At 34.1% G+C, this 7,177-nt stretch overlaps 1 protein-coding gene across 1 annotated transcript in view; it reads left to right on the top strand.

The window, feature by feature from the left end:
- Positions 1 to 7,177, top strand: part of lig1 (ligase I, DNA, ATP-dependent) — a 111,697-nt gene that overhangs the window by 6,553 nt on the left and 97,967 nt on the right. The window lies entirely within an intron of this gene.

Raw genomic sequence — 7,177 nt, 5'->3', positions numbered from 1 at the left:
ACTGAGGAGATGATGCTGATCACTGAAGGAGAGAAGAAGAGGAGGAGGAAGACGGTTTTTTAATGGAAAGCGAGGCCTTGTGTTTGTGAGCTGCTACCTAAATTGCCCCCCTGAGAACATGAGATCTTATTATCCTCGGGCTGAACTCCTTCTTATATTTGTTTTTACCCACGCCTCGTGCACGACTCCTGTGGTGGAGCTGCATAGAAACTGCAGGCTGAGGGGACTTTCTGTGTTTATGTTCCATCTTTACAGTAATTTTCCTCGGGGAGCGCGGCTCCATATTCAGACGCTTAAGTTTAAATTTCTCTTTATGTCCGGTTCTGGATGCTGCCCGAGCGGCTCCATCAGTCCCAAAGGCTCAATTTCTAAACTGTCAGCTTTATCCAGACCGTGATGGGTTTTTTTTTATTTCTTGTGTCTGCATGTTTCCTCATCTAGTCTTAGAGGCAGCGTTTGTTTTTTTATAAAAATCACTCGTACTTTCTTTTCGTGACGGCCCAACATGAGTTTTTATTGGTTCAGAGTAACATTTGGAATATTTAAATATGGTGATTACGATTTGGAGTGAACCTAATTAATAATAATAATAGTAATTCTTCATAATAACAATTAAATGTTTGAAAGTTTTTCAGGTATTGAGTGAAAATTTGGGGTGGTAGTAGTTGAGAGTCGTTCACATCACATGCCCCGAGAGCAACCTGATCACACGTTTCTATTTCAAACAGGATGAGGGAAAATGTGTACTTTTTACTGAAATAATACTTTTTTTAATTATTTTTTTATCAGATATTTTACTTTTAGGCAATCTTCATCTTCCAGCAAAATTTACTGACAAGTTTTATTTTTTTAATTTGATTTTCATCCATGTTGGTTTAGCGTCTAAGCAATTTTAGTTTTGAATGTTGGCTTAAAAAAAAAGTTTTATATTAGTTTTTTCTAAATCAACATTAGTTTAGGATAAACATAATACAAATATGTTTCATTTAGTGAAAATTTTATGCAATTATTTGTTTATTGTTCTGCCTTTTAAGAGATTATTTTTATATTTTGATCAACAGGCATGTTCAGGAGATTAGCATAAAGTATTTTGTCTTTAATAAAACATAAACAAATAAACATTTCTGCTTCTAACGGACTGAAAATGTACAACAGAGCGACATATTAAACAAAAGCGTTTCAGAGTCAAATCATCTGACAGATATTTTCATCAGTAACTGACTGAAACAACTTTATTATTTAGACATAAATAATATACCTTATTTGTAAAATAAACTAAAATAAAGAATCAAAACTGATGGTAATTACAAGTTTTGACATTAATCCACATGCAAAATAAAAATATGCATAACATTTTACTATTAAAATTTCAAAACAAATAATAGTACCTTAAATAAGCAGTAAAAATAGGCTCAAGGAGAAGTCTTGATTCATTTTTTTTTTAAATGATGTTTAAAAGAGTTAAACAAACCTCAGATTTGTTTTTGATATTAAACGTTATTTTTGTTTGGAGTTTTAATTTTTTTTTCCCCACCAACACATTAAAATGTCACTCTTTTACAAATTAATCACTTTAGAGCTGCTAAACTCACAGTTATTTTGCTTCTGTTGAAGTTTATTGTTCAAAACTGCTGGTTGCCTGGCAACCGTTTCCGGGGCCTGAGTGCACCTGACAGCTGGTTGCTAAGAAACCGTTACAGAGCATCACAAAACTGTCGTTTCTACGTTTGTGTTTGTGTTCATTAGTGAAGCTTGGAGTCGCTGGAAGGAGTTATTCTGGATTTAGATGATGATTTATTGGCTGCAGATCTGAGGAGGAAATTAAAATGTTTATTTTTTCTTGGAAAAGGCTTCACATAGAAAACTTGGACCGTATTTTGGATTGACGTGACCTTAAGTGTTAAATAACTTTTTCTTTGTACTGATTATCGTTTTGAAACCAGTGTGGTTAGTTTTTTCTTTCATAATGATAAAAAATAACACCCTACATTTATAACTGCTCAACTGCCTTCACAAGGCAGCAGGTACGTTTTATTACAATCGTAAAAGATACTTTTGAGGAAAATTCAAATGATTTTACAGTTTAATAAAGATGATGCACCTTTTCATGTCCTCACAAACTGCAAGTCATGCTTTTGTTTTTTTATTTCACATTGTTCATTTTTAAACACAAATCATATATTTATATCTCAGATATACTCAGATACTGCACTGCACGTTTTAAGGGAATGTAGTGAACTAGGCCTGAGGTCAAATCCTGACCTTAAGGATCTTATGGGACAGAAACTGTCATTTCATTGATTTGAATCCAGAAATACAGGTTGACCCATCCTGAGACTTTCTTTCTTGAATTAATCAAGTGAAAGAACACTACTTTCGATTATCATTACTATTTTACAAATGTTTGATAATCAAATTGTGTTAGTTCAAACAATGTTTAAATGTTGAAGTGAACTACTCATTTTTAAATCAACTGTGAAACAGTAATAACGATTTTTAATCCTCATTCAAAGTGGAAATCAAGTTGGAATATGTTACAGAGTAATGATTCAATTTCTTGATCGTCTGTTTGAAATGAGCAAGTGGTGTAAGTTGGTCAAAGTTCAAGTTTCGGTCAACTGCAAGTTTACTGAAAAGAAATGTCATGTTTAACTTTTACAGCAAGATACTAGAGAATTGACTCCACGAAGTCTGAGTTCTTCATAATATCTTCTGTCTGTTCTTAAACATGTGAAGTCCACTCGTGAGGTGAACTGTTGTTGATGAAGTCCCGGCACCCTCCATTCGACCCAGCTTTCCTCGGTACGCTCGGTAGTGAACTCGACTCATTACCTCTCTGACGATGAATCAGTGGAAGCGGAGCTCCAGTTAAGCTACCGGTCCAGCGTCTCCGTAGGATGGCAGAGAACCGTCCGGAGTGGTGGCGGGACTTCATCAACAACAGTTCACCTCACGAGTGGACTTCACATGAGTGGAGTCCTTCAGAAGTTCCACTCAGAGGTGGAAGATGTCATAATCCCCAATACTCGGAAGAGCTCTGGATCATGTCGGGATTTTCCTGTTTCCCAAACGACTGGAGCTGCAAACTCTCCACCCGACTCCAACTGGGTTGAACTAGGAAGTACCTACATTTAAAGAGCTCTATTTCCGGTTCATTTGGGAGTTTCTGATTGGTCGATGGACCAAAACAGAGGTGTGTTTTGTGATGTAAGGTGTTATGAAAAGTCAAGGAAAAAGATTAAGATTGGCCCCTGGACCGGGGTTTGAACCAAGGACCTGCTCGCTGAGAGGCAGCAGCTCTACCAGTTGCGCCACCGTGCTGCCCGTATTTCAACTACTTTTCAGCAATTTTATTTTGTGCTAATTTCAGCCCTTTTTTTTAATCTAATTTACTAATTCTTGTGCTCATTTCTGCTCATTTAAACCCAGTTTAGCAAATATGTGTTCTTTCTGCTCTCTTCTGCTAATTTAGGCACGTTCTTCCATTTCAGCTACATTTCAGCATCTTTTTAGCTAATTTCCGCAAGTTCTTCTGCAACACTGCATTTTCACAGGAAATCTCTAGTTTTCAGTAAGGACAGTCTCCTAACAGGCGTGTGCCACATGTGACACCAACGTTTGTCCACAGCAGCAGGACTGGTTCGTTAAGACTCTCGTATATATTTTTCTGTGTAATAACGAGCTAAATCATGTTAGATTACTACAACGGCTGTTTAAAGGCTTGATGTTGACTCGGTTCCTGAAAACTGTGTGAGTGCAGTTTTCTGTTTTGGTTTCAGGCTCTCTACATGTGACCCAGGGTCCCCCAGCAGCTAAAAGCACAACGTTCAACTCAATTAGTGGCATGCATAATTGATAACTGTCTGGAAGAGTATTTGTATTTACACTGGAATTAAAAGCCTCCGGTGTCAGCTATCGCTTCTGAGGAGCCGTAAGTGTGTGTGTTTGGGGAGGAGGTGCAGGAGCATCATGAGAAGTCTTAGCTTGTCTGTTTTTCTGCTGCAGGAAAAGCTAAACGGCAGCTGATCCATCAGCAGCAACATGTTTCAGTTAAGCAGCACAAGATTAGTTTACAGCTCAGCTCACATTAAAACACCAATTTATAAACCAGTTGTGAACACATTCATGTTTTCAATTGTTAAAGGCTTGCTTTTGTATTTTGGAATACACGGACGCAGTTTGTTACTTTGTAAAAATAGAAATTTGACAAGTTCACCACCGAGGAGTGAATATTTAATGCTATTTCACATTCTTTGTGCTAAAAAGCCGTTGGATGCTACAATGAAAAGATTAATTATCTGCTGTCCTCCAGCTGTTTGGAAACTGTTGTGTTGGTTTTATTATTATTGCTGTGGATTCTACTTGATTTACATTATTTTTGTAATAAATTTTAAAATACAAATTCTGTCGCCTCCCAGTTCCATATAAATAATTTGCAAAAATTCCCTTTAACTAAACAAATTTGACTTCATTTATTGAGCTCTGGTCATTAAAGGGTGAATTGTTTAATGAGTAATAAGTGTAATAAAGTGAGGACACTTCCCCCCCTACTTTATCCTCACTCACTATTCAACATATAAATAGTGGCCCTGCAGTAAATTGTTACAAAATTCTCATCATAATTATTCACTTGTACCCTATTTGGAAACATTAATGTGTGAAATAAAAGATGTTACTGTGTCAAAACACAACTTTGTTTTGTTTGTGATGTTTTATTACAAAATCATGAGGTTTCGTGTCATTTTCACACAATATAAACCGAATGTCGTCAGTAAAATATAATCATGTTTCCAGCTCCTCTGGGAGGCGTTCATGTCAGAAAATTAATTTGATTTTGTTGGTAAAGTGTAATCATGTAATATTATGAATACATTATATCGTATATCATGTTATGATAAAATATTAATGTGATTTTATTAGTTAAGTATAATCCTGGTATCATGATTTCACTAAAGATCAAGTTGTTCTGACAAAATATAAATCTGATTTTGTTTGTAAAATGTTGTAAAATAATTTTATGATGTATCATGTGGTCATAAGATAATGACAAGGTCTTTACTGTTTTTAAGACAAAATAAACGTTTTGTGTTATGTAAAAATATAACCTTGTTTGTGTTGGTGAAGATGATCACGTTATAATATTATTAATTCATGATATATCGTGATACGATATATATTGTTTTATGAGAAAATGGAAAACTTCATTTAAAGTGTAGAAATGTGATTTATTATCGTGTAGAATTAAAACATCAGTGGTAATAAAGTGAAATCATGTTATTATAAGATCATGATTTTACGATATATCATGTTCTCATGACAAATTATAAAATTGGGATTTTTAAATATAATTATTTTAAATATAATTATGTTATCATGTCTTTATCGTTACAAAATATGAATATGATTTTATTGCTTAGGTATAATCATGTGACAAAAACAAGCTTGAGTTTGTTAGCAAAGTTCAAATATATTAATATGATATCATGATATATCGTGTTATCATGATAAGGCATGAACTTGTTCTTTGGGCAAGTACAGTAAATTAATGCTAACATAATATCATTATATCAGAATGTTAAAATACAAAATAAATTAAAACTAATTTGAATTAGCAATTTAAAAAATGTTGTTATGATAGTTGTGTTTCAGTTGTGTTTATTTAATCTTAAATTAAAATGTAAATAACAGTTGTGTAAATGAACTTTTTGCTCACTCAAACTTCAGTTTCATAAAATATTAAAAATGACATCTATTTTTTTAATAAATTACCACCAAAGTTGGCATGAAGTATAAAAAATATACACTTTAAAGTGCTGCAACTGTTCTTAAAGTCTGTGTGACGTGCTTTCAGGTTTCCAAGCTGCAGGAATTTAATTCCAGTGAACGGAGACACTGACTTGAGGCGGGACATTAGCAGGAACAAGTGTCTTCAGACAGCACCTCCACCTGCCGCAGCCTGCTGCGCCTGTGCAGCAGAGGACTGAGCAGCCTGATAACCTTGGTCAAAGTCAGAGTGGAGTGAAAAGCAGCAGTGGAGGAGTGACGGATGGCTCCGGCACAGAGTTCATCACCCATTTGATTTAGCAGAGAGAGAAGCAGCAGTCACCTTCGCTCCGCTCCGTCTTCCAGTTCTTACGAGGATGGAAAGTGCTTTCCTTTTACTTTGTTTCCCTCCTGCCTCAGCTCTGAACCTTTACACCCTCGCCTGTAATGATGTTATCTGCACTTGTACTGTTGCCCTCATTTCTCCTCTCTGAGAAACAGCATCTGCTTACAACACCTGCCACCATCATGACTGCAACTACACATCATTTAGCGCTCAGTTCAGATATCAATTCTTATTATTATATTTTCGCCATTTTGTTAAACACATGAACAATGGTCTTCAGTTATAAGTCAGCAAGGTCGAAAAATATGTGTATATATATATATATATGTATATATATATATATATATACAAAGTATATATATACATATAAATATCCATCTTCTGCGCCTCCCTACTTAGTCTGTTACCCCCGTATAAATATATGTGTATATATATGTATATATATATATATATATATATTTGTTTGTATGTATATATATATACATATGTGTATATATATATATATATATATATATGAATTTATGCATGTATGTACAGTATGTATGTATGTATGTATGTATGTATATATGTATGTATATATATATATATATATATATATACTTATATATATATATAAATATATATAAATATATATATATATATATGTATATATATGAATTTATGCATGTATGTACAGTATGTATGTATGTATGTATGTATATATATTTATATATATATATATGTATGTATATATATTTATATATATATGTATGTATATATATCGAGTTTCTGTAGTCAAGGATCAGACCGTCTTGTTCCCCGCCCTTAGCGGTGAGGTGTTCTGGGCATGTCCCACCGGGAGGAGACCCAGAGTGCCTTGGGATACCCCCAGCCACTTGGCCCGTATGTGTATATATATATATACACACATACACATCCAGACATACATATCGCTGCTTCTTGATAATGATATGTATGTACATACATATTTGTAAATATACATACATATATACATACATACTGTACATACATGCATATATTCATACATATAAACATATATATGTATATATATATATACATATATATATA

Source organism: Nematolebias whitei, chromosome 9 (assembly GCF_014905685.2).
Source record: "Nematolebias whitei isolate Nwh7 chromosome 9, NemWhi1, whole genome shotgun sequence".
NCBI classification, from domain to species: Eukaryota; Metazoa; Chordata; class Actinopteri; order Cyprinodontiformes; family Rivulidae; genus Nematolebias; species Nematolebias whitei.
This window is presented reverse-complemented; position numbering and strand designations above follow the sequence as displayed.